Source organism: Mytilus californianus, unplaced genomic scaffold (genome assembly GCF_021869535.1).
Source record: "Mytilus californianus isolate M0D057914Y unplaced genomic scaffold, xbMytCali1.0.p SCAF_26, whole genome shotgun sequence".
Classification (NCBI taxonomy): Eukaryota; Metazoa; Mollusca; class Bivalvia; order Mytilida; family Mytilidae; genus Mytilus; species Mytilus californianus.
The window spans coordinates 2,510,916-2,519,339 of record NW_026262675.1 but is presented as its reverse complement, the minus strand read 5'-3'; the positions used below and the strand labels follow the sequence as shown (position 1 = coordinate 2,519,339).

Here is an 8,424-nt window from a genome sequence, read left to right as displayed (position 1 = left end):
TTAGGTTTAATGCACATCCGTCATGATTTTGAAGTCAATTTAGACAAGGCCATGGACGTTTTTGTTGCAGCTAAAAAACAGAGGGCAGATTTTTGAAAATTGCTGATGTTTCTCAATAAAAAAATGAGCAAATACAGTCTTACTAATTTGCTTTTCAAACCAAATTTAGGCCCTCCGTGAGAATGCACCATTTTGCATCTATTAAAAAAAAATTTTGGGAGGGGGGGGCAAGCCCCCAACACCCCCCTTACTGGCATGCTCTTCAAATGGACCCAGCTACGCACCAGGTGCATTAATCTTCTATATTCTAAATAAATCTGGCTGTTGATCAATAACATGGCTATTCTATACTATAGATATAACTTTATTATAAAGTACAAATTATAACCCTTTTCTACAACATATGAATCCAACTGTTGATGAAATGGTCCTCTTATGCTTTGTTGGCTGTATGTCAGCAAAAGAGCAACTGTAATTACAATTGTTACCAAAAATACACCTGGTCAGAAGAACAAACTTCTTTTAAAGTTTTTTTTTAGGTAGGGATAGTGCCAAGATTTAATGTCTCCTTATCATTCACTGTAACCTTGTTAATTAGTGTGTTCAAAAACTGCCTCTGTGGTCTTGTTCCGCCTGTAGTGCTGGAGGTCGTGGGTTCAAACTACATCCATGTCAAACCAAAGACTTTAAAATTTGTATTTACTGCTTCTCAGCTAAGCACGCTGCATTAAGGAGAAAGAGCAGAGCCTGGTCATCTTGCAGTCAGTATAACGTGTCTGGGTAGGGTGACATTTCTTCCAGTGGACTACCTTGTAAATTAGCACACTAAAAATCTGACTCAGTGTGTCGGTTTAGTACAAAGCAGGGTTAATATTTATATTACAATAACATGTTCTCTTCTTGAATGTGCATTTAATTTGTCGCTGGACGTTATAGAAATTGAAAAATACATATTTATGGCATAAATATACCCATACACATGATGATTTTGCAAGTTTTTTCTTGCTTACAACAAATGTTGAGGCAGCTGTTTCACAGTAATTATACATGAGAGGTCACCGATATTAGGTATGTGGATTGGATGCAAGGGATAAAAGTGTATCTGACATATGTCATATGGACTTGAACTCAATTTCATTCTCCAGTGATCAGGTTAAGTTTTTAGGATGTCTGTTTATCAGTTGCTATACCTTACTTCGCAAATTCATACATCAACTTTCCTATTTGTATAGATAAGATGTTTACTATGTGAACCCCTAATTACTGTTAGATGAATTTCTGTGACTTGAGTGTTGCTCTCCACCTATTGCAGTTCATTCAAAATTCTGATCCAATTGTAACTTGTTTTATTAAACCAAACTGATCAAATGAAGTGGAATTAAAGTCTTGAAGGATTGTAAGTACGCTTTACTTCATCACCTTGCACTTTGATGACTTGACTGTTTTTTTCTACAGCAGTTCGTTAAAATTTCTGACCAATTGGATGAGAATTTTAAATGGATTGCATTTATGAATAGTTTGGACCACAAGATACATGTCCCCACTATGTAGATATTTCCATATTACGCCATTGGAAACCACAAAAATCATTTGCCACAAAAACTTAAAATAGAAGTGCACAAGAAGAGATACAGATATGAAGTATTGGAGGATTTTGATTTTGATTTTTGGTGTTTTAACGCCACTTTTGGGCTATTTTGAGAGGCCAGTTTCTATTGGTGGAGGAAGCCGTGGTGCGCGGAGAAAACCTTGACCTTGATGGGAAAACTGACAATCCTAGTCAATTAAGATTGGAGTCGAGTGCACCCACAGGAGCGGGGTTGGAACTCACAACCTCAGTGTTGACTGGCTAGTGATTACAGTAGTAGAACTACTTAGACCACTCGGCCACCAAGGCCCCAAGTCTTGGAGAACAAACTAAAAATAACACATTGATCACTTTATACCACCTACCTGTCTATAGGGTGCAGTACAGTGGTTATCTCAAGTTTAAGAGATAATTTAGGGAATGAGGTCTCTTTTCCTAAAAATTATTAAAAAACATGATAGAGAACATTTTATTTTCTAACGACAAGAAAATTTAAGCAAAAATTTTTGGCAAAGTTGCATGAAGTAAAAATCCAGGGTATAGTATTTTGAATGTTGGGCAGACAGGTAATCAACTCCTCGTACAATTTTTAACCAAGAGCCCGGAATTCTTTTAAAAAAGTTATAATTTAAGATATGCACCTCACAATTTTTGCCAATTTTTCTGATGTACCATACAGTGACCTACAGTTGCTTACACATAAGTCATTTGGACTCAGTTGAAAATTGTCTCATTGGCAATCATACCAAATCTCCTAATTTTTTATCCTAGAATTATGTGTATAATGATGACTTACAGATTGACTTTCCATTTTGTTTTGTTGATATACTATTCACAGAATTACAGGTCTTGGACTTGGAAAATGTAAATTGTACTTGTCTGAACTATTTTTTGTAATGCTCGTGGACATGGAGCTGATTTATGGTTTATAAGTGTAATATGAAGACTTACAGATTGAGTTTTATTCTATTTTCTGATTGACTAATTGTTCGAAATGAAGCTTCAGGTGGGGGCACTTGTGTTGTATCCACACATCTAGTTTAGAGGATTGCTGCTCACAAAGAAGCTATTAAACCAAGAGTTCCAAATGGTGAAGTTGAAATCATTCCTTCGTAAATTTAACAGACTACATCACGAGTTGGTTGACCTTTATGGAATAACCGTTTCACGGATATGTTCCTTATGTTGTAACTACAATGTCCTTCCCTTTTCACGAATATGACCTACCGAATTAGACTATTTACCGGATTTGTAATAACATAAGCAACACGACGGGTGCCACATGTGGAGCAGGATCTGCTTACCCTTCAAGAGCCCCAGAGATCACCCCCAGTTTTTGGTGGGTTCGTGTTGCTTAGTCTTTAGTTTTCTATGTTGTGTCATCTGTACTATTATTTGTCTGTTTGTCTTTTATTTTTGGCCATGGTGTTGTCAGTTTGTTTTCGATCTATGAGTTTGACTGTCCCTCTGGTATCTTTCGTCCCTCTTTTAGGATAAAATAAGCTTCTGCTTTCCAAATAATGTGCCATTCTTTTATTTTCTTGTTCATTTTAGTAGTTATTTTGTTGGTACCTGAAGTGTGCAGTATTTTATTGCTCGTTTTATTTTTATGACATATATTCTAGAAAGGTGAAGGAGGAGGGAAGTTTGTACACACATAAAATTGGTTAAAACCACAACCTTTTTGAGCCTGTTTCAAGTCATGCTATATGGACCAAATGTTTTTCATAGTTTTTTTTTTGTCTTTGTTGGGTATTGATGGGGTCTGTTGTACTGACCAAACATTTTAGTAATTCCTGTTTTTCTTTTTATGCATTCATATAACTTATTTGTAGATCTTGTGTTGCTGGGTAATTTTTGCTGTTCAGTCCATTTATTCTACTTGTCAAGATAGGTTAAAACACAAAAATCGTCATTGAATGGCAATAACTCATACAGAGACATCTTACAATTTTGGTCAGGTCCTATTTGAAGTTCTTGTCTTGCTGATCATTTTTGCTATTAATGTTTCTTTATCTTTTATAATTTTAAAGATAACCTAAAACGCACAAATTTGAAGAAAAAAAATTATTATAGAAGAGCAAGAACTATCGGGAGTCTGGTGTTTTTGGCCATCTTTGTCTTATTTGTAAATGTCTTGTTGATAATTTTTTATACGACCGCAAAATAATTTTGCGGTCGTATATTGGTATGACGTTGGTGTCGTCGTCATCCGGCGTTGTCGTCGTCGTCAGAAGACATACGGTTTTCGCACTCTAACTTTAGTTTAAGTGAATGGATCTCTATGAAATTTTACCATAAGGTTCAATACCACAAAAGGAAGGTTGGGATTGATTTTGGGGGTTATGGTACCAACAGTTAAGGAATTAGGGGCCAAAAATAAGCATTTTTGTAACTTCCAGACATAACTTGTGTGTTAGTGTATGGATCTCTCTGACATTGTACCACAATGTTCCATATCACAAAGGGAATGCTGGGATTGATTTTGGGGGAAATTGCCTCCAAATTTTAGGAATTAAGGGCCAAAAAACAAGCATTTTTCTAGTTTCATGACAATAACTTGTAAGTGTATGGATCTTTATGAAATTGTACTACAAGGTTCCATATCACAAAGGGAAAGCTGGAATTGAGTTTGGGGGTAATTGCCCAAAATGTTTAGGAATAAGGGGCCAAAAAGGGGCCTAAAAATAAGAATTTTTCTAGTTTCCAGACAATAACTTGTGTTCAAGTGTATGGATCTCTCTGAAATTGTACTGCAAGGTACCATACCACAAAGGGAAGGCGGGGATTGATTTTGGGGGTAATTGCCTCAAAATGTTAGGAATTAGGGGCCAAAAAGGGGGAAAAAAAACAAGCATTTTTCTAGTTTCAGGACAATAACTTGTGTGTAAGTGTATGGAATTTTATGAAATTGTACTACAAGGTTCCATATCACAAAGGGAAAGCTGGGTTTGAGTTTGGGGGTAATTGCCCTAAACATTTAGGAATTTGGGGCCAAAAAACATGCATTTTCTAGTTTCCAGACAATAACTTGTGTTCAAGTATATGGATCTCTCTGAAATTGTACTGCAAGGTACCATACCACAAAGGGAAGGCTGGGATTAAGTTTGGGGGTGATGAATCATAAGGGGGTTCAAAAAATTTGGGGGGGGGGGATTTTTTTTTCCTTTTTTTCTTCAAATATTTCCATTTTAAATTGGTTATTTCTGATTTATATATAAAAGCAAATAATAATGATATGGTTTGAATAGGTAAATTAAAATTTTTTAATTTCTTAGACCACATTCGTTCTGTGTCAGAAACCTATGCTGTGTCAAATATTTAATTACAATCCAAATTCAGTGCTGTATCAAGCTTGAATGTTGTGTCCATACCTGCCCCAACTGTTCAGGGTTCGACCTCTGCGGTCGTATCAAGCTGCGCCCAGCTGAGCATTTTATTACAATTCAAAGTTTCTCTCAATCTATTATAATTGTCAAGATGTAAGCGAAAAACATGAAAATATTGATTAAAACTGTCATTTAAGGGCAATAACTCTTATAAAGTGTTCTCTTGCAGTTTCAGTCATGTTTCAGTGATTTGTAGATCTTGTCTTGCTGATAATTTTTGTTATTCAAAGTTTCTCTCCTTCTAATATAGTTTTCAAAATAAAAGCCAAAAATGTTTAAAATATATTTACACAGAGATATGTCTTGCCTTTTTTTTATTTTGCTTGTAAAATGCAAATGTTGAAATTAAAATAGCAATACTTTAACATATAAACTAAGCAAAAGTTTCAGCGCCAATGAACCATGACTGAAGGTACAGGGCCAATCAATCTCCATGGAAATGAGATGTGCCAATACTAATACAACTGCATACCAAATATCATTGACCTACCACTAGTGGTTCCCCATAAACTGACCTAATCACAAACTAATACATTGTTGACGACACCGCCCCCACCCCGCTGGAAACAGAATAGCTATGTCTTGCTTTTTGACTGTCAAGGCGAGACAAAAAAAATAGGTTAAAAGTGTCCTTTTCGAAAGAAAACTCCCAGGAGTCCTCTGACAGTTTTGGTAAAAATGGACAGTAGCTATGTATTAACATTTAGAACATTTTTCCAATGCCTGATTTCACTATCTATAATGCTTTTCATGATATTAGACAATACTTCATTTTACCCCTATGTTCTATTTTTAGTCATGGTAGCCATGTTGGTTGGCCAGTGGTTTCATCAGACACAAATTTTAAACAAGATACTCTTAGGATGATTTTTGCCAAATTTGTTTGCAATAAGCCATGATTATAAGTTCAGGGGAGACTTTTCTAAAAGTGAATAGACAACAACAGATGACAAGACCTTAGTGAATAAAATAGCTCACACGGGTCCTTTAGGCTAGCTAAAAACCAACTAGGCATGAAGAAAAAGTCTGGGAAACTGTTGGATTTCAGAAAGACAGGCACAGGTAACACCATATGTACCAGCTACTGAGAGCAAAACATAAGAAACATTTCAACTATCTTTTTCATTGAACAAGATCATGCCAAAAATCAAATTACCGGTAAGTTTTTGGTAGGATTTTACTTTCATTCTACAGTATAATGTGTATTCCTAATGCTGCACATTAATTCTGCATAAGAAGGAAACCTGCAATGAATGCATTTTTACTGGTAAATGAAATAATTTAAAATATGACAGATTAAGATAATTCTTCACACAAAAGCCCACAGACCAAATGTTTCTCTATGGCAACAGTGAGAGAACGAGTGAATAAAAAAATAGTATTTGTTACAGTCAGCTGGTTGTTCATCTTTTATAATTTAATGTTTATTCAAAATATGTGAAAAAATTTTGGACAAAATTTGCTTATTTCCATATGTATAGACCCTAACTGACTTAAGTGAAACATCATTTTCAGAATTTTTGTTTCTAAGTGACTAAACACAATTTTCTTTTTTCCTTCTGTCTTCTTTTTATATCCTGGATTTTCAATAATTTCATAGCACAGCATTCTTTGAAGCATACACATTGTTCCTGGTTGAAATAAGGCTTCATAACAAAGTTTATGTTAAGATTTTTATTAAATTAAAAAAAAAAAGATACAAACATAATACATTTCAGACATTGAGAATTATAACATGAGGTACTCTTTTACCATTGTAAAACATATGCCATGTATGTCTGGCAACATAGACCAAGATGTTAAGCTCTGCTAGAAATATCCTTCATATGTATGCATGTATTAAAGATCACTGAAGAGATCTTATAGCAAACACAAAAATTTGAGAATTGAGGAATGAGATTCAGTAAACTATGTAAGTCATGGAGGTATAAATACTTATCATGTTTGATGCTAACAGACCAACCAAGCAAATATGAATTTGGAAAATAGAAAGTCTTAACTTCAGCTTTTAATATAAGCAAAAGTTATCCTTTCAACTTTTTAACAAGTAACAAATGACATATTGAGAAAAATTATGTAGTATCATCTTTCAGAAATGTTGTTAATTTATTCATCATGTAGTTGTTATAAGCAATGAAACTGTGTTGGAGGTTATTTCCTGTGATTTTAAAAGTATGTTTTTGCAAGAAAAATTCAGACTGAAAGAAAGATAAATTAACACTTCTACATTCATGTTTTATTAACTTAATACATTTGTACTATAACAATAAACAAATCAAAGCATATCCTTTTGTTCATAACTGTTCTCAAAATAAAGGTACTTTCTGCCTCAATGCCCATCAATGCATAGGCATGTATATTCATTCGTGTCTTTTTTCCCGGTTTTGTTGGGGCTGTGCTGATTTTAACTCTATGTTCAGTTTGAGTAACTTATGACATGCACATTGGTCATCAAGGACTTTAGACATAATTTTAAAAATGGAATACCTTATGATGATTTAAACCGTGTTTGCTCTAAATTAGCTTAGAGGTTTCAAAGAAGATTTTGTTTTTCAAATGAATGATAAAGGACAGTGATGGAATTAGTTCACACAACCCTTTCAGACCAGATGAGCTAAAAATTGACATTTGATAATTTGAGCTTTTCATATAATGGTACCAAAAAAATAATTTGTAATTTGTTCAAATAAGTAGGCATTTCCTATCCTCAATTATCTCTTATGCATTGTAATAACTTTTAACATTTACAAATTCCTTGAACTGGTTTCTATTAGATTTGGTCATTTCATCAACATTATTAAATCATCCTTATTAAAATGAACTACTTATTGTTGTTGATTACCTATTTTCAAGAAATCAAACTATTTGGGCTGCTGGATTTCAACTTTAAAGGGAGATAACTGTTTTAGGTGTTCTTAAATTGGTTATGATGACCTTGGTATGCATCAAACATGCAAAATCTTATTGTTATGAAAATCTATGAATTGGTAAAAGCTACTTATTCAGCTCATTTCAAGGTTTTTTAAAAAGCTTTTGGAAAGTATTTGAATATTACAGAATGTCCATTCAAAATCATGTTTGCAGATATGACACAAAATATATTGAGTGATCGCAAATTTTAATTCTTTATTGGAGAAAAAAAGTGTAAATTATCTGACTATTCCCACAGTTAAGCTTTAGAAATGACAAAGTTCAATTACACATTCACAGTTCAATAAAGAAATTAAGACATATGGTTCTATGAGAAGTAATATGCCAATCCATCCATCAATCCAATATGTTATCTCAATCTCAATATCGATATTTCAAAGATTATATAAACATTAACAAAAGTAAGCAAATATAATTTGCTTTTGTGTATGGAATCTTTCATCCTCTATTTACCATCAACTAGCTATATAAATTTCTAACAATGTTTTAACTATTAATTGTTTCAATCTTTTAACT

The 8,424-nt window shown here is 33.7% G+C and overlaps 1 long non-coding RNA gene across 1 annotated transcript in view; it reads left to right on the top strand.

Moving 5' to 3' along the window:
* The window catches only part of LOC127732684 (uncharacterized), a 54,038-nt gene that overhangs the window by 35,937 nt on the left and 9,677 nt on the right, over nucleotides 1-8,424 (top strand). The window lies entirely within an intron of this gene.